This window comes from Lonchura striata, chromosome 3 (genome assembly GCF_046129695.1).
Source record: "Lonchura striata isolate bLonStr1 chromosome 3, bLonStr1.mat, whole genome shotgun sequence".
Taxonomy (NCBI): domain Eukaryota; kingdom Metazoa; phylum Chordata; class Aves; order Passeriformes; family Estrildidae; genus Lonchura; species Lonchura striata.
Window position 1 is genome coordinate 1834363 of NC_134605.1, and position 18561 is coordinate 1852923.

Here is an 18561-nt window from a genome sequence, read left to right on the forward strand (position 1 = left end):
TTCATCCTTGCCTGTGTGATTAGAGTCCCAGCCACAGAGCTCTACATATTCTGCAATCTTGAAAACTTTATTTATTTATCTGTCTTGCCCACTATATGATCTGAATATCTATCTGCATCTTAGAAACAGAAAGGAGGAAGAAATAAGAAAGGATTGCATGCTGGTCTCACACCAGAGACCTACCCACATCCAAAGTTGCTCATAATTTTTGTGTTAGCTTACATTTCTTTCAGCCTTCTCGTTCTGCACCCAGGGGTAAAGTATCCTTTGCTATGTAGATAGGGTTGTAATTTTCATTCTTTCTTGGAGGCAAAAATGCTTCCTAGTTGTCTATCTCTGGAGGAATCTTTCAGAAAAGGGGAAAGGCAAAAAGAGAGAGAAAAACAGAATGTTTTATGCTGAGCTGGGTCTGAGCTGTGAAGTAGATGTAAGAGTCCCACACCTCCCACAGTCTGGGGGGTGAGCACTCTGCTTTGTGCCTGGTTTCTTATGGGGGCAGTGTGAGAGAGGAATTAAAGTCCCAGCCTGGACATGGGTGTGAAGGAAGGTGTGTGTCCCTACAATAATCTGTTGCTGGCTGGGGCTCTGCCTGCAAGCTCTGAGCTCACCTTTGGCTTCCCAATGTCGTCCAGGCTTGCTGTGTCCCCCTGCATGGAAGCAGTGGTGGGTGCACATGTGGATTTGCAGCTGGGCTGTAGGAAGTGTTCTCATAATTAACCTGCCTCAGCACCAAGGGGGAGTGACTCCCAAGCCAGCTGAGAGCCTGGCTGCAGGGACTGGGGCTCTGCCTCAGCACTCACTGTGGGGACAGGCTGGGCTGGGGGAGAGAAAATCTGAACACACTGAGCAGTTTCTCTCTGTGGCTTTGGGTCCAAAAGAATTAGTGCCTTTTAAAAATAGAAGACAGATTTCTTCTTACTCAGGGGAAAGAATAAAGGATCCTGAAGATTTCCATGGGAACAAATTCTAGTATTTTTAAAATGTAAAGCAGTGGCATGTTATGCCTTTGTTCAAATTTAAGGGTCTTTGGGGTTGTTTTTTTGTTTGTTGTTTTTCTTAGGTGAAGGGGAGAGGCCAGCTTTCTCTGACCTACTGCCAGCTCAAACCAGCAAAGTTTGCACGATGTTTGCAGTGTCCCTTTTTAGCTGGAAGTGAGTATCTACAGCCTCCCTATCCCACTGCTGCCCTTTGGCTGGGCTGTAGCTGAGCCAGGATCCCAGCCATGAGCCCCATCCCTCCTCCACGTCTGTAAACTGCTGACATGCAGTAACGTGACCAAGACCTGCATCGAGGCTTGCTGGAGTCCAGCAGTGCTTACAGCCAGACTTGAGGTCTGAAATTGGCCTTGGTCAAGGCTCTGACTACTCCTTCCCAGCAAGGATGTGCTCTCTGCTGAGAGAAGGCTTATTCAACAAGGTTGGCAGGACAACAGAGTGCTGACATGTCCATTAAAATCTGTGAGATGTCCTTCCCTCTGCCTGTGCTGCTGGCCTGATCCTTGTGAGCTGTCTTTGTCAGGAGCACCATAGGGACAGGCAAATCAGTGCTGCATATTAAGGAGGATGTCACATAAAGCAAGAGATCTTATGAGGCCACTGCCTATGCACTCTTTTGCTTTCCTTTAAGCATGCAGGTCATGGTCTAGGAATGGTACTCCCCAGTTTAGTGCTCCCACTGAGAATCTCCAAACCATGAGCATCTTGCTGCCTCCTACTTTACTTCCTTCTGGAGTGGGATGGAAAGGAGATTTGGAGGCACAAAAGGTGAAGCTCACATATTGAGATTTATTTGAAACAGCAATGAGATTGGAAAATAAACAGCAACAGTAATAAGGACAGAGGGTACGAGAAAGAGGTGAGCAATTCTCAAGGAAATCCTCTGACAACAGATATAACACCCAACTGCTCCCTCTCCATGCTATGCCAACTGGAAGAGACCCCTTCTCCCTGGAAGAGACTCTGGGTCCTGGCCATACCTGGCCTACCCTCTCCAGGTTACTGCAAATATTAAGCCTGTCCTGGCTGGAACAATATGTTGGACTAGGAGAGAGACAGATATTACTAAACCCATACCCAGATAGGAGTGGTGGGAGTAATGAGCAGTAATTTTAGTGTCTGCCACTCTTTCCTAGATGTTTAAGTGAGATGATGGTGTTAGATGCCTCAGTGCCAGGACATACACTTTCCTAAAGAGCTGCAGGCTGCATTTTTCACTTGTGTAGGGTGCCTGCTTCTGTAATCTCTGAATTTTGTGCATGCCAGTGGCATGGAGCTTCCTGGCTTCTCTCTGGGGTGCATTAAGGCAGGAGTGCTCTCAGTGGTTACAGCTCAGCATTGATCGCTGTCCCGGAGCCAGCGTGGATGGAAGCAGGTTGAAGAGGACACTGCTGCCTTGTGGAACAGTGTGGGTGACATTCTGGCTCTGTGACACCAAGCTTGTCCTGTGAGAAGTGGTCTCCTGCCTTTTTGCACTGTTTTGTAGCATGTTGCCATGCTATTTTTATGCCAAAGACACTCGCTACTACAGGTTTCCCTGCTCACGTTTCCTTCTCCCTGTGTGCTGAAGTGCTGTCACAGAAATGTGTGTGTATTTATGTGTACATGCACCCATATAGGGGTGTGTCGTCCTGGCTTGCACGAGAGCTGGATTCCTGTGTACCTCTGTTCTGGTCCTGTGATTTTCCTTTTGCAGCATTACTGCTGGGTGGGATCTTTTTCTCATGTGCATCTGCTGCCCATCCCTTTTCCTGGGGAATTGGGCAGTGATGGTGAGGGTTCAGCATCTTTGGATATAAGGTCAGGAAGGGATTCCTCCTTGGTTGCTGTCATGCTGAAGCTGGTCACATGCTGAAAGCAGTAAGTTTTGCTTTTCACCTTGATTGACTCCAGAGGTCAGTAACCTGGGGCCAGATGATTGCCTGGGACATCACAGGCTGTTCCTGGAGATCGTGGAAAACTTAATTTTACTATTGAAGCATTCCACTGATAGTAGCACAACTTTTTCAGTTAAACAGGATGCTTTTAAAAGCAATGTAGTGCTGTTTCTTTGACTTTTAGGAAGTGCCCGCTGTGCAGGCTCAGTGTTTGTAGAGTAGGTTGGGCTGTACATAAATGCAGGAGGTCAGGTGCTAATGGGATCAGCTGGAGCTGCTTGGGGGTTCCCTGTGGCACTTGGCCTTAAAGCTGGTCTTTAAAAGGTGTTTTGGAAGACCTTGCAGCGAGGGAGAAATGTACCTGTGCTCAGGCAGCACAGGCAGGTGAGCCCAATGTCTATAGTTCAGCTGTAGGTGGGAGTTTCCCAGCAGAACAACGTGTTGGGCCAGCCAGTCTGCTGACATCAAAATATTTCTGCAAAAATGGGGCTTTATGTTGCAGCTTTCCAGAGCTCTGAGCACTGTGAGGCCTTCTTAGTTTTTCTGCCTGGTCTTGTGTCAGTGCCAGGCTGCGTTGGGAGAGTTCAGAGTAGGAACTGAGCTGCCCTGGGATCTTGGATATTAGGCATACAACCTCTGCTTTTAACTGATGCTTTTAAAAATGTGAGGGTTTTCTTCTTGCATGGGGTGTTTTGCTCTTTTTTTGTTTTGTGTTTTTAAATAATTCTTTTTTCCAGATCATTAGAGAAGGGGAATCTTACAGCTCAACACAACTTAAAGCTGAAGGAATCTAGGCAGATCCTCTGACACCTTTCTTCCATATTAGTATGGAAGGTTTGGTTATTTTAACTTCTCCTCATTGAAGTTATCCCTAAATGTAACCAGATCAGCCATTTAAAGGTCACTGTGGTGCTCTTCAGCGGTGAATTTAAAACCCAGACAAAATCTTCTGGCAAAACCCATTTTCTTCTGAAAGTGCTCTCCATTGCACTTACCCCCCTCGTTTTTACAATGGAATGCACACAACAGTACGCATATTGACTTATGTTTTCAGTCAATATCAAGATTTATTGTCCCCTGAGTTAAATGAATCACAATATTGACCTCATTGTAAGCCAATACTGGCTTAATGTATTTTTTTAGAGTATTTTGTATTCATTTTTAGTAATAGGGCCCATACAGTAGTCTATAATATTCATTTGTATTCTCCTTCTTGCTCTTTCCCCCCCTTTTTTTTTTTATTTCCTTGTCTGTGTCTGTTGATGGCTATCACAGCAGTAGACACTGGATTCATTTAATGAATGAGAAATAAAGATGTCCAATAGCTGGTGTATCTCCATTATAGAGATGGAATGAGTCATTTCCACAATCAACTTGCCTTTAGCTTGGGCCAGGAAAAACAAGGTGCAGTGCCTCTAGCAGGCACTGGTATAGAAAAAAATAGCCAAGTGTTTCTGGTATCTTACCACTTCTTTCCTTCTTTTTCTTTCTCTTTTTTTTTTTTATTTTCTTTTTTTTTTTTTTTCTTTTACCTTTTGTTCCTGCATTTAAATTTTCCACAGGAGGGGAAAAACCCAGTATTTCTTTAATATTGAATTCCATTTATCTCCATAAATTGGTTATGGTATACAATCTAAAGGACTCAGCTGTTTTTAAAATAGGTTTATTCCTTTTCCTTTAAGATTATTTCAGATTATTTCCACACAGTATAGGCGAGTTATAAGAAGACTCATTTTGCAGACTTGAGTGAGAGCTGCACATTTGCAGTGCATCATTTCAGATGTGGAATGTTGAACAAAGAAATTAAATTTATATGTATCACCTAAATTATTTCAGATTCATGGTTCAGCAAAGAGTTCAGATCCTAATCAAATATGTAGTTTGCATGGGCACTACACCTTTTCTCAATAATAATATGGCAGTTCTATTTACAATGCTTGACTAGATTTTGTAATAATGCTTTTACTGAAATTTACCTTTTGTTTTCCCGCTGCAGTCTTGGCTGCCCATAAGACATGTGCACTCTTAGAGCAAAGATAATGATTGCAAGCAACTTTTCTTGAGAGAAGGGGAGAGAGAGAGAGTGAAATCAGGGCTCCTGTCAAATATTCCTGCCTCTCAGACTTTCCCAGTGACTACTAAATGCTACAGTGACTTCCAGTGACTACTGCATGCTGAAATATGGGCAAGTAGATCTGTATTCTGTGTTAAAAGGAACTGTTTGAATGTCAAGGTCATGAGAAATTATCTGAAAAGCTGCTTTGCTAGAATTGCCCCAGCTATCGCCTCATCAACATCCACTGCCTCTGCTGCAGCATGAAGGAGAAAAACACCAGTAGAAGATGTAGAGGAGGAGAAAGGGGTGGAACAAGAGGAAAGAGGAATAATACATTATTGGAGCTGAGCCCAGGGTGGGAAGAGCATCCTCCTTTTGTGTGCTGGTCCTGGCCAAGAAAGAAGGAAGCATTGAAATGCCTTTTTTTTTGGCTCTGGCCTATGCAACAGTCCATCAATGGACTTTAGGATGTTCTACAATGCAATGCCCTGTAAATTAAGAATGCAGAGGCAAATAACAAGCATTCTTTCCTTCTTTCCCCATTTTGTTTTTGCAGTGGACTGCAGTTACATTTTTTTTTTTTTTTTTAATGACAAAGTTTAAATTCCTGCTTTGAAAACAGCATTGTGCCTTTTCTTGGTCCATTACTGAGAATAGGTTTAGGTTGTGCTGTTCAGCTGTTCAGTGATTTCCACTGTTGTTACACACCCGTAAACCTTCTTCATGCCCTGATGGTGGTGGTTGTATTTTTTTTTCAGATCTGTGATTTTGTTTGTTGTTTGGAACATGCACTCTGTGTCCATCTGAAGAGCTGGAAAAAAGGGCAAAATTATTTCCTGATATAGGAGTTTCTTGTTTCTCCACTCCTTGTTAGGAGGAACTGGGAAACCCAGAGAGGAAAACAGTCTCCCCCAAAGCAGTTTTTACATTCCTCTCAGACTTTTATCACTTTAACTTTCTCTTGTTTTTCTGCTTGTCTAAAATTCTTGTTCTGACACTGTTGGTGCTGTAAGATTACTGCTTCTGGGGAATTCTGATGCTGAAAATAGGTGGCTTGAGGACACATGAGAAATGATTATTTGTAAGGCTAACTTCCTGCTGGAAATGTCTTGCCATCTTGCCATTCCAGTGTCTTTTCTGCTTGAAGAGCTCCAGCTCCCTGGGCAGCTACTCTTTCTTTGGCATGCATTCTTATCTGGAAACAAGCAATCCAGAAAACAGCCAAAGGATGGTGTTTTAACCTCTAAATCCTTCCTCTCTTCTGGAAATACAGCTTCCTTTCTCCTTGGTTGAATGAGTGAAAACTGAGAAAGGAAGTAGATACAAATGAGATCTGAAGTTCCTCTGTTTCTTTCTAATTTTTTTTTTTTTTTTTTTTTTTTTTAGGACAAAACCCACAAATTCAAGGTCCCCAAAAATAAGAAAAGGAGAGAACAGAAGAATTACATAGGAAGGTTAGGAGGAATTGCTTGGAGATGACTGCCCCACCTTATGTGTTGGGGGTGAGTTGCCAGCTGTGTAAATCTTTTTGGCAGAACTTCCTGATTTCAGAGGTTGAAAAGAATTCTTCCTCTCCTTCACAGCTTGAAAACTGCAAGGTGAAAATATAAATACAAGCTTATAATTAGATTAAAAAAATTTCCTTCCGAGTCCTGACATTCCTGAGGCTGCATGAGCAGTAAAGGCTTTCTGGGAAGGAAAGAAAAAACCAAAGTGAGTAAGAAACTCCAATACTCAAGCAGACAGTGAGCTGTGGTGATGCTAACAGAGAAACTGTGAAGAAGCACACAAGAGAGGGCACAGAGAATTTATATTGTGTATCCTACACCAGAGAGAGTAGATCTCTGTTAGCTGTACATTAATTGGTACAGGAAGGCAATTAGGCACCAAAAAAGGCAAAATGCTGGGCTTGTGAATGCAGTTTTCTGTCCAGAGGTGTGTCTTTGAAAAATCCCTGGCTTGTTCAAACTTTGATGCCATTGATCAGATGTTAGCACCAGGTAATTAAATGATAAAATAGAAAGAGAAAGTCCAATAAAAGCTTTTTTTTTTTTTCTTAATGAGGATGAACTTAACATCCTCAGAAGCTGTTTTCAGGCAGAAGAATTACATTTGATTACTGCTCAATAGTGCATTTGCTTATTAATAGAGTGAATGATTTAAAATTCAACAAATGACCGTTCAGATATTTATTAGTAGGCATGATAATGCCTGTAGTATAATACAGTGCTTAATTTATTTTGAAAAGTAACTTTCTCATACTTTGTAATACTTCCATGTAGATGTTGCTCTGCTGGGAGAAGAAATAGCAAAAGAAGTAAAGTGGTTACAGTCTCCATCCTATTTATACATTGCCAGCTTGGACAGAGAGAAAATAACCCTTTTAAAAAAAAAATTCTTTTTTTGTACTATACCACCATCCATATATTGGGAGGAAAAAACTGATTTTTAATATTAAGAAGGGATTTGTAGAGAGGAAACGAATAGGAGGCAAACCCAGCCAAAACCATCCGTTCTTCTAGGAGTGGGATTCCTCAGAATAAAAACACTCTGTGGTTTTGGGGATTGCTGAACTGCAGTGAGTTCAAAAAGGCAAATACCAGTGTCTAAGCTTTGGGAGGTTAATGTGCAGTTGATGGCAAGCTGAGAGGGGAGGGGGCCCAGGGTGCTGGCAGTGGTGCAGGGGCATAGAAAGCTCTTTGCAGGGTTGAGATTCTTGGACAGCACTGGCTCATCCCTGTTTTGGAGGGATCATCACTGGCTTTGGGGGTGTGCTGGAAACAAATGCTCAGGCAGCACTGGGGGGAGGTCCTGTGCAGCGGGGCAGGAGTGCAAGGCAGCAGAAATAACCCAGAGTGGAGAGGAAAGCTTCGCAGTGGGCTGAATGGAGCTGTGACACAAGATGTGAGTCTCTTAGAGCAGATCATGCCACGGGAGCTGGGTCATACCAAAAAGCATCATTCTCTCTTCTGCCCTGACCACATTCTCTCTTCTGCCCTGACCACGCCGGGTCCTGGCTCCCCTCGGTGTCTCTGCTGTGATGTTCAGAAGCCCCAGGATGGGCTTTCCCCTCCTGCAGGATGATTCCCCTTTCAGCAAGCACTGGGGAAGGAGTTAAGGATGCGAGTTCAGCCTGAAGCTCGGTTTCCTGGCTTGTGGTGGTTGTTGCCAAAATCTTAATGTTGTTTTAATGCATTTTTGTGTTCATGAATCCATTTTCCAGAGCTGCCGATTGCACACACTAACCCTTTTTATGTGACTAAAAGCCAGCTGTAGTATCCTTGAAGAATCAAATGCTCTCATAGCTCTGGAAATTGCTCTGGGTGTGCATGCATGTTTATTTGTGCGTCAGCTCTTTTAATCTTTCTACTGAAAACCTAATATACTGTAACTGGGACATTTTCAAAAAAGAGAACACTTCAAAACAATTCTAAATATAAATTAAATCCATTTCCAAACGGCTTGTTAAAAAATGCAGATGGTTTATATTTATTATATCATTTTTTTTTGTTTTATCACCTTGCAAAATTTTACAGCATAGAATCTTATTTAACGCGAAGGCATTTTAAGCAGCAATATTAGACAGCTGTATGTGCGTCATACTAGGAGATTTTTACAGGATATTAAAGTTGGTTCTGATGTAACCTGGTGTTTTGAGTTGCATAGATTACGCATTTTCCAATTTTGTAATTTTTTTAAGTAGGTGCGCTATTTTTTTTTTTGCCCCTCCCAAAATAGACTTTTAGTTCTTGATTCCAATTGTTCTCAAGGTGTAAGGAATTCCAGGCCAGAGTGATTGAGAAACTGCTCTCTGAGCTTATATGGATAACAAAGAGTGGCCCAGATATTATCTCAGCTGAAATTAGGGGTAATTATACTCTATAGCAAATTATATACATAGTTAAAATAAATAACAAAGCACAGTGTTCATACTCTGGTGATTAATTCTTTCCCCCCCAAGTTCTGTTTGCCTTTACAATTTTTCCATTGCAATCAACATGAGAGTATTGCTGGGTAGCAGCAGCACCTGAATAAGTGCCAGCCTGATTTGTTGTTTTTTTTTCCTTCTCAGCCTCCAACAGGCACAAGCAGGTTTAATGTTAACTTGACTCAACTCCAGCTCCTCTGCTGGTTCTCACACCCTCCAGGTCAGAGCTAAATCCCCTATTAATTAAACAGAAATTATATCCGAAATAAATCACTTGGCGCAAGAAACCCACGGTGGAATTTTTTGAAAGATGTTTGCAATAATTAAACATTCTGTGACTGGTGACATTTTAAATAACTCTTAAAATACCAACCTGTGTTGATATTTAAAATAGGCTCTTCATTGAAAAGGCAGTGATCCCATTGAGCAAATAAGATAAACCACATCATTGTATAAGAAGAGGAAAAAAACAATCATTCAACAGCAGCAAAACCTACCAAATGTTTTCACACGGTAAGAGTCTTAAAAGTGCTTGGAAGACACAGGTTGGGGGTGATTCTGTCAATGCTTGTGAAGGGAGAGCTGATAAACCTTCAGTATCTGTGGTTTTTGAAGGGTGTGGGGTGAATTTCCTGGCTCATGGGCACTGCTATAGGAACAGAAGGGGTCAGGGATATTTTGGCTGGTCTTTTAGGGTTTTGCTATCTGTGCATCCTCCTGCACTGCACCTTTCCTCCTGACCTGGCAATTTCAGGGGCATTTTGTGCAATCAAGCAGAAGCCCAAGTATTTCGTCAGTGTCCCCAGGCAATGTGCCACTCGGCTGATGGGAGCTCACAGCCCTGCTGCTGCACACTTGCACGGGCTTGCCTCGCCCTGTGCCCACTGGCTTTGGAAAACACACAAACAAAAGAATACCTCACCACCCCCAAAAGAAATCCCACAATGGTTCCCTTCTCCCAGAGCATGTGGGGAAAACAAATAGTGAGTCTGGGAGAGAGGAGGTGGGGGAATGGTGATGCAGGAGGAGAAGACATTGTGTGCCTCGGTGGTGGCTTGAAGGTCTTTTTGGCCAGTTGAAACCCTTCTGTGCAATGCTTCTTGCAGGCTGGAGAGGGGGAGAGCTTTGGGTGCCTTGCTGAGTTGGGGATCAGTGTAGGCAAACTGGGTTTTGTGCTCGTGGCCTGAGTGACCGTGGCAGAGGAGAGTGGCCATGCCCTCTGCCCTGGGAAGGCAGCAGGGAGTTTGTCCAGAGCTGGGCAGACCTAGGGACCTCTCCAGGCCTGTCCTTCCCTGCCCTGCTCTCTGTGACGTCCTGCAGTCTTAGAGCAGGCTGGGCTGACTTGAAGTTAAGTGCAAAACCAGGATGGGGATAAGAATGGTCTTCCCGTGGGAAGTGCAGGCATCTCACACTGGAATACTGCTATACTTTGATTAAAGCTAGAAGAATTGTATGTATACAGTGACTGAAGGCTGTGACACACTAGAGCTGTCCTCTAATTTCCTCAAGATGTCTCGTGTCTGGCCTCTTTTCCAATCAAATTGTCACTGCTGCATATTCTCTTAGCTGCCTATTGCTCTCCATCTAGGTGGACCATGCCCTTCAGCTGTAATCCCTGCAGCCTAGCCTACTTTCTCAAGGAAAAGTCAGGAAATCCTGTTTCTCTTGGTTTAGTATTTTTTTAACTGCATTTTACATTCCACCTGGATTTTATAGCAGGTAATTTTAGTGAGAGGCACGGGAACCAAGAGACTTGGCATGTCTTTACTTGAGGAAAAATTGTCTTTCCTTCTACTGCAGCAGTCTGGCTCCATGTCTGGAGCTTCCTTGTGTTTTGCTGGAGCTTCTCCCCTGGCTGCTTGCAGGGAGTGCAGCTGAGGAGGTGCATGGCCAAGGAACCCAGGCAGCATGGTGCTCATTTGGGACAGCTGGGTGGCAGCTCAGACCAGTGCCTTGTACCTGCAGGTTGGATTTATGAGCCTTTGGGAAAACACAGCTATTCTACTACCAAAACCATGGCATTGCCAGTCTAATCCTGTTTTCTCCTTGAAGGATTAGTTTCTAAGACTGGGACAAATCTTTCTGGGGGAAGAAGAGGAGGAGTAAGCAAACACAACTCTCATTTGGAACAAGAATTAAGAAGATGAAACGTGAAGAAATGCTGACTTAGACTGATCTAATCGCTAAACTGTAGTTCAGGGGTGTGAGCTCTGAAGCCGAGGCTGGGACTCCAGAAAACACCTGGACAGGTAAAATGCAATAGTTCCTCTCTGTGCTGGTCAGTGCACGTCCTCCTCCTGGTTTAAGGCCTGCAGGTCTGGCAGTCGATGTCTTGTGACTGATGTTACCATGGTGCTCCAAGGCTGTGGCACCTCTGCTCCCAGCCTCTTATGGTCTGGGAGGGTTTTCAGGGTGCCACCTCTGCCACCCGTGCAGAAACCCAGTCGTGATGCTCCTCCTGCCAGGGAAGGTGGGCTGGGGCCAGTCTGCATCTCCCAAAGCGGTTCCTGACTATGGAACAATTGATACGGGCAGATATAAATGACCTCTTGTCCCAGATGCTTTTAGATGGGGTTGAGAGCTGAGTGACAGCACGGTGGTTTATTACACATCGTTATTAATTACTCGGGAAGCACTGGCTTGGCTTGTGCTGTGAGCCTGTGGTGGCGGGGCTGGAACCTGTGGAACCGGGGCTCGAACCGGGGCTGGAACCCGCGGAAGCGGGGCTCGAACCCGCGGCCCCGCTGCTCCGGCGGCCGGCAGAGGGCGCCGGGCCCCCAGGCACGGGGGCAGCGCGGCGGGGCTGCCCCGCGGCCGGGAGCGGAGCCACGCCGCCTCCTTCCCTCCCCGCGCCCCCTTTTTTTCCGCCGCAGAAAAAGGGGTGTGTGTGTGTGTGTTGGGGGATAATAAAATAAAGTTTAGGAAAAGCTAGGGAAAAAAAAAAAAAAAAATCCCAGTTTTAGCCAGGCTAAACTTCTTCCCCCGTGGAAGCGTCGCCCCCCGCCACGAGGAGCGGTGCGGGGATGGGGATGCAGCGCTGCCCGCGTGTGCACAAACCCATCCTCGCTGATGTTCTCCACGAGCCCGCCCAGGCAGCGCTCGCCATCCTATGCATTCCTTGGACCAGGTTTTTGGCACGTTGGGGCGCTTTAAACCTGAGCGGATTCATGTACAAATCAATTCGGAATTGGGAAACCATCACTTCCCTTATGTATACATCTCTCCTGCCTCACCAGTTTTCCAGCTGGGAAGGCTGGCAGGCAGACGGCTTCGGAGGTGGCTGCCAATGCTGATTCATGAGCCGACCCACAAAGGATATTAATATGGTACCACAGGAACATTTTTGCCTCAAAGACAATGAATGTGTAGTTTCTGTGATGCAAGTGGAGGTCAGTCAGTCTGATGCTCCTCTGTTGCCAGTAAGTTGTACAATAAGTTTATAAGTGTAGTTGTTGGACAGAGCCAAAACCTCAGAACTGCTTGCAGAGCCAGTTTTTTACCCCATTTGGTTTACTGTGAACCCCTGGTTCTTGGCCAGCTATAGTCATACTATAAATTAATTTTATTCTGCCATTTTAGAAGGCACTGTAAGGTTTAAGAATATTTTTTTCCAGTTGTCACGTTTCTAAATATGCTGTCTTTTATTTTTGCCATATTCAATGCCAAAAAGCACAGCTTAGGAATGTAGTAGGAACATAGGAATTGCCACAACAGTCCATCTTGTCAGTCTCCTGTCTCTGTCGGTTGCTGGTGCCAGATGCAAATTCTTGAAGGAACTACGTAAAAGTTCTCCTAAAATAAAAAATACTGAGGTGTGGCAGGAGGGTAGGAAAATAAAAGTTGCAGGAGAGACTGGGCAGAAAGCCTTTTTATTTCTTTTATTTATTCATTCAATCTACTTAGAGATTTGTTTTACAGGACTTAAGGCTGATTTTCATTTTTCCTTCTTTTGCTTACTAGCCCTCAACTGCGCCACATATGAGAGGCAGCAAAAGCAGAGCAGGGAGCTTCTTACTTTCTGTTTCAGGAGAAGGGAGCTCACTTTCTGTGTTGGGAGGGGACGCAAAAGGCTTCAAAAGTTGCCAATGATTTGTCAAAGACCATCGGAAGATGCAGCAAATCATTTAGCAGAGGCGACAGCGAGGATGCCTCGTGCAGCACAGTGCCGGGAAGCAGGATATGCTGAATATATTTACAGCAAGTTCATCTAGCCTGTCTAATGGCTAGTTGCTGTTTGAAGTGCTTGCATGAAAGCACAGCATCGTGTGAGTGCTAGAAAATTCAGTGGTACAAGGGAGTTATTTAGCTTATGCCCTTGAGATTAATCACAGCTCGGTAACTTAACTCCAGAGCAATCTCTTCTGCTCTAATGGGACTTACTCAGATAGCAGCTGAGAAGCCAAGGGCTGGGCTCTTTGCAAAAATCCCAGTGTCAGATATTTTTGATGTGGAGTGGAATCCCCAGTTTGCAGGCAGCAGAGCAGCAGGATCTGCTCCCCACCTCCGTCCATGCTCTGGAAAACGCTGTTCCATGTCACCCCCGGGAGCCTGCCGGCCTTCAGTGGTGACAAGGGACAGAGCTGGAGCAGGGACAGGTCTCGGGGACACTGCTGGGATGTGTGAGCACTCCCGCTGATGTCTGTGGAATCATTTTCCAGGCTGCAGATCGGAGTGAGCTATCCCCCAGGTGTTGGGTGTCGAGGACTGTGAGCTGATCTTTTAGCGGGTTCATTAATTGGGTGAAGGGGGCTCTTACGGCCTTTCCCGATGCTCTCGTTTGCCCGGAGCTTGCTGGAGACTTCAGACCAGCATTCCGTGGCAAAGAATACAGCAAATGCAGTGGATTAGAAGAGGCTTGTGTATAAAAGTTACTAACCCTACGATGGATTGTATTCATAAAGGATTTTAGGGATCAACATATTCCTCGCTTGATAATCTTTCCATCCTCGCTGATAAGTGTGCTGGATGAAGGACATCATTAATTTAAATGAATGTCTTGTGCTTATGTCTGAGGCTTTTCCTCGTTCACTGGCAAGGAAAATAAATGCTTTTTTCTTCTCTTTATTGCAACTCTGTGTGGCGTGGTCCACCAACATACAAGGAGAGGTTTGTTTTTTTTTTTTCCATACACATGTACCCCCAAAATGTCGCCCGAAATGATCAAGAGGAGAAAAAATAAAAAGGACATTCCACACACATAAAATATGTAATTAAAATGATGAATTATTGTAAGATAGAATATTAGCCTTTTGACATTTTAATCTGAGCAGGAGAGAGTGAGAGAGTGCATTTGGAGCCGCTCAATTAAATTTAGAATTTTTCCCCTCCATTGTTATGAATAAATAGAAAGATTCTGTAGCAGTCTGCGGAATTATTAATTGCAAGTACTGTAGAAGGTGCATGCACCGTATCATGAAATGGAGTATCATTGTTAGTGACTATATTTCTTGGTAATTAAGGCCCAGACTAATGATGCAAGTTTTCTTCAGCATGATTTTCATCTGATTATGAGGCTGCTTCATTAAGAGCACTCAGACTAACGAGCTGTAGCTGTAATAAAGTAATTTTCTGTCTTGTGCTCTGATTGATAAAGAGTTTCTATAGCTAAAAGGAATTGAAAATATAATTATAATTAGAAATGGTTGAATAAAGTTATTACAGGATTGCTGAAGGGTAGTGCAATTGACACCATAATGTTTTTTGGAAGTGTGCATCTTAAAATTAGACTTTATAAAAGGAAGGGGGAAAAAAAAACAACCCACAACCCCAAACCCTCTGTGCTAATAAATGGGCAGAATGTTGCTGCCTCCATAAAATGGACTGTTAGATTAAAGTAAAATGAGGTTTTCCCACATTGTTCAGAACAAGAAAAACATATGCAGGAAGAATGCTGTTGCCTTTCTTCCCAGCATTCCTCTTAAGTGAAGTAAAGCTTATGAAAGTGCTTTTTACTCCATTTATAAAAATTTTCATGCTGCCATATGTTGCAAAAAAGATCTTTTTGATTAAGCTGATGTGTTTTGAAGCATACGGCATAATTTCGGTGTTTCCCTTTAAAAAACGTGCAAAGAGTTATGCGAGTCTTTTCTGTGTATTAGCATACAGTAACTAGTGGCTTTTTAATACATGTTTTTGAACAGAGAGGTTTTCCTTTCTTTCTGTCTTTTTAAAATCTCCTTGCATTGGCCAATATCAAAATATAACTGGGTCAAATACGAGGCCTTTCTTTTTTTTCCTCTGGGGGAAGCAAATCAACTTTTTATCTCAGAAACCTTATTCTTTTTTATGATGTTCATATTATAAACAGCACAAACTCTGTTAGAGCAATCCTTTGTGCGTATGTCATAGGATATATATGCTGTATTGATAGAAAAAACTATAATAAGGGTTTTATTTAGAATTAGCTGGTGCACTTCCGTACTCAGAAGTTGTTTGACTTATTTAATTTGGAGGCTTTCTGTATTCTATATCTCCCTCTTCGGAAGTCATGCATATATTTTAAGGCTACAGTTATGCACATTTGGTTATGTAAATCTGTCCTATGCAGACTCCAAGGAACTTTATTGTATTGGATTGAAACAAACAGTAGATCATCTAGAGGTATATTTATGCTAATTAACTTAAAGCCAGCATTTTGCATTGATTGCTCAGTCATAATGCTTTTTGGAAGATTTTTAGAATTTTTGAAAATCATTCTTAACACATTATATGGTGATAAAAGTGTGTTATTGGAATACCATTAGCAGGAATAAAAAAAGAGCAGAATTTTATTGGTTGTTCATTGAAAATGTTAGCTGTGATTAGTTACATAATCCTACATTAACCTGTAAATTAAAATTCCTTGGTGCAATTTGATGGCTGATTTAATTTTGTCTTTCTTTGTTTGCCGCAGGCTAATTCCATTATGAATTCTTTATACAGCCTTTTCCCTCAATGATTAGCAGCTTCTACTCAAGTTCTGATTACTATTGTACACTTAGCACTACATAAAGCTGGGGATTAATATTCCCCTGAAGAATTGTTGCTATGGATCTGCTCTATTCCTTCTAAGAGATGTTTCTGCAGCTTCAATTGTCCATAAATTATGATCTCTAGTGAATTATCAGTGGGAGTGAACTAAGCTTAACAAGCTGAAGAGAGCACTCTAGTTCTGAAAGAAAAAGGGAGAGAGAGATAAAAAGATTCTCAATTATTAATTGCAAGGTTTCCATAATACAGAAGTGGTGATACTTTCCCTATCTTCATTCCTGTGAGCATGTAAGAAATCAGGGTGAGTCAGAAATACTGAAGTCCTAACCCCCTCCAGCACTTAAAGATAAATCCTACAGGAGGATCTTAATTATGTGGAGGTGGAGGTGGAAAAACCAGCCCTGTCATCCTGGGGTTTTAGTTTGTATTTTGGCTCTTCTCAATTCTGTTTCACCATCTCTGTCCTCCTGGTATAGTTTTCGTTCTGTCGATAGCACTATCAGTAGCCTGGTTCAACTACCTTTAAAATAAAGTCAGGATTATTAGGAGATTTAATTGCAGATGTCTGAGGAGCTTTCATATTTGGAGAGGTTTTCTTAAGAGACAGATATTCCATTTCAAGTTTCCATTTCAAGCACTTTGCTATGCTCCCATCTGTTCCCCTTTGTTGGGGCTTTAAAGTCATATTTCTCCTACTGATTCGTGGCTGTTTTCCTTCTCCTCCCCAGAAAAATCTGTCTTGAGGGCTGCACTGCAGCATTGTTCTTTCTTGTTGGGTATGTTTGATTTTCCTAATTGAGGTGATCGTGTCCTTCTGCCTTCCAGCCCCAGCCAAGCTCCAACTTTAGGCTGCAGGTTGTTGTGGTTAAAGTGTGCATAAAAGTGCAGCAGTGTGCCTCATTTCCAGGGAGGTCCTGGGAGGGGCACAAAGCTCTGAGCTGCCATGCTCCTCCTCCCAAGGTCAGGGAGGCATCACCTGGCATCACTGCCCAGCAGAAGAAGAGCTGCCTTGCCTGTACTCAGAGCACTAGATCAGAACATCTTTGGCTATTCCATGCCAAATCTCCAGGTCAGTTAGACTGACTGTGTGTTTTAGGTTGTCTTGAAACCTATAGCCATTTTTAAAACTTTATGCTAAAAGCACTGTTGGATTGCATCTTCTAAGCTACCTCATGCATTGTGTTATATTATCTGTTGTGGTAAATGATATTTAGTTGCACAAAATGTTAGAGGGGCTCTGTAACTCTAGAAATTCCTGTACTTTCTTGAGGCCAGTCTGATAACCTCCCCTAGCCCGATAGAATAGATAAGGTGCTGGAGCTAACAGTGTTTCAGATTTATTCTAAGAGTAAAAAACCAACTTTTAACATGTGACTAATAGAAGGTGTTTTTTCATCTCCCTTTTCAAAGCTCCACTTGATAATATTCAGCAAAATCTGTGTATGTTTTAAATTAAAACCAGCAGCTGAGTCCAACTGGTGTTTTGTGCATGGAGCTAGTGACAGAAAGAACAAGGGTGACTTAGTTGGGTTACTGCATCTGAATTCTCTGGTCTGCTTAATCTACTTTGTGCTGCCTACTGAAAGTGCTGGAGATGCCCATCAAATAATTCACTGTGGAACCACACTGTTACCTCTCAGCCTGTAGCAGAACCACCAGGATTTGGTGTACTCAGAGGAGTTTGGACTATCCCCAAATGCTAGAGCTGTGACTAGGAACATTGAGGAGTAGTTAGGGTGGTCCCTGCAGAAGGACAAGATTCTTGATTTTTAAAAATTTTTGTTTCTTTCTCACCTGTGTGTTCTCTGCTGTTCTCAAAAACTCATTGTAATGGACAATTTGACCTTATAGTTTCTGTTCTGTCATGTTGAAACTCACAGACTCTTCAGAAGCTGTTCTTCTTCCCAAACCACTTTCTTGTCTTCATATCCTCCTTTTTCAGTGCCACCCTAAATTTAGTAGAGAGCTGTTGAAATTTTACCCCCTTTGCTAGGATTTTGACCTGCCTAGTGTTATTTGGGTGTTTTGGAGCTCTGTTGTGAAAAATGTCTTGCATACTTGCCTCCTGTGCTCCCTTCATGATTTTAGGTTGGCTATGTCTCCTTTAGATAGCTATTTTCCACCCTGAAGATTGCTATTTTCCTACTCTGAGTGTCTCTTCCTGTAGTCAGGAGCTGGTTTTCCTTCTTTGCTCCTTCCCCATTCTGCTGGACTCTTTTCCAGGTCTGGCAACCAGAATTCTCTGCAATTCTCCAGACATGGATGTGTTGGAAGTTTTTCATAATCACATTTTCTTGAGTTTATTGGCATTTTATTGTCCAGTCACCTAGTGCTGAGCAAGTCCTCATGGGCTTTGGGTGGGGTAGTCCTAATATTTATCCTCCTGTGCAGACAATGATATCTCTGTTAATCCTTCTACACTGACAGTGAAGGCAAAAAAATGATTGTAAAAAGTTCCTTTATGTGAGTGTTTGTCACTCCTGTTAATTGATGCTAAGGTTGTCCTAGTAAGGGTCTTAGCTTAAGCCTCAGGCACAAACTTGTGAGTTACTTACTGACGTCAGTGCCATACTAGGCTGTGGTGGCCATTACTTCTTTTCTTTTCCTTTAATTTGGCAATGGAAATCATAATTCTGCTGATTTCTCTGTTTTCCAGCTGAGATCCTAGTTCTAGGTTCATCTCCAGCGTTCACTTTACACAACAAGGAAATAAAATACCAAGGAAATGAAGCAGTA

General features: G+C 43.0%; 1 long non-coding RNA gene across 1 annotated transcript in view; it reads left to right on the top strand.

Moving 5' to 3' along the window:
* Positions 1–18561, top strand: part of LOC110484889 (uncharacterized) — a 191824-nt gene that overhangs the window by 112797 nt on the left and 60466 nt on the right. Inside the window, exons 7-10 of the long non-coding RNA XR_013339571.1 lie at positions 4869–5057; positions 6315–6430; positions 9251–9369; positions 10909–11105. This is a non-coding gene — a long non-coding RNA (uncharacterized LOC110484889). The remainder of the gene's footprint in view (positions 1–4868; positions 5058–6314; positions 6431–9250; positions 9370–10908; positions 11106–18561) is intronic.